This window comes from Pterocles gutturalis, unplaced genomic scaffold (assembly GCF_000699245.1).
Source record: "Pterocles gutturalis isolate BGI_N339 unplaced genomic scaffold, ASM69924v1 scaffold1119, whole genome shotgun sequence".
NCBI classification, from domain to species: domain Eukaryota; kingdom Metazoa; phylum Chordata; class Aves; order Pterocliformes; family Pteroclidae; genus Pterocles; species Pterocles gutturalis.
The window spans coordinates 292-602 of NW_010130229.1; positions in this window are offsets into that span (position 1 = coordinate 292).

Here is a 311-nt window from a genome sequence, read left to right on the forward strand (position 1 = left end):
TGTGTTTGCAGGGAGGGAGTTTGCACCTGGGAGGCCCTGGCTGTGGGAAAAAGGAGCATCCCTCGGTCACCCCGGGGGTGTCCCCAGGGGTCTGGGACCTGCTGGGCCACCCTGAAGCTCCCCTCCAACCCAAACCATCCCCGAGTCTATGATCTCTGCAGAAACCTGTTCTGGAGGAAATGGGGCTCCCAGCTTGCCCCGTCCCTGCTGTCCCCCTGCCCCTGCTGTCCCCCCTGTCCCTGGTGTCCCCCCTGTCCCTCTGTCCCTGTCCCTGCCCGGCGCAGGGGGCTGCTGCCCTCTAGTGCTGGCTG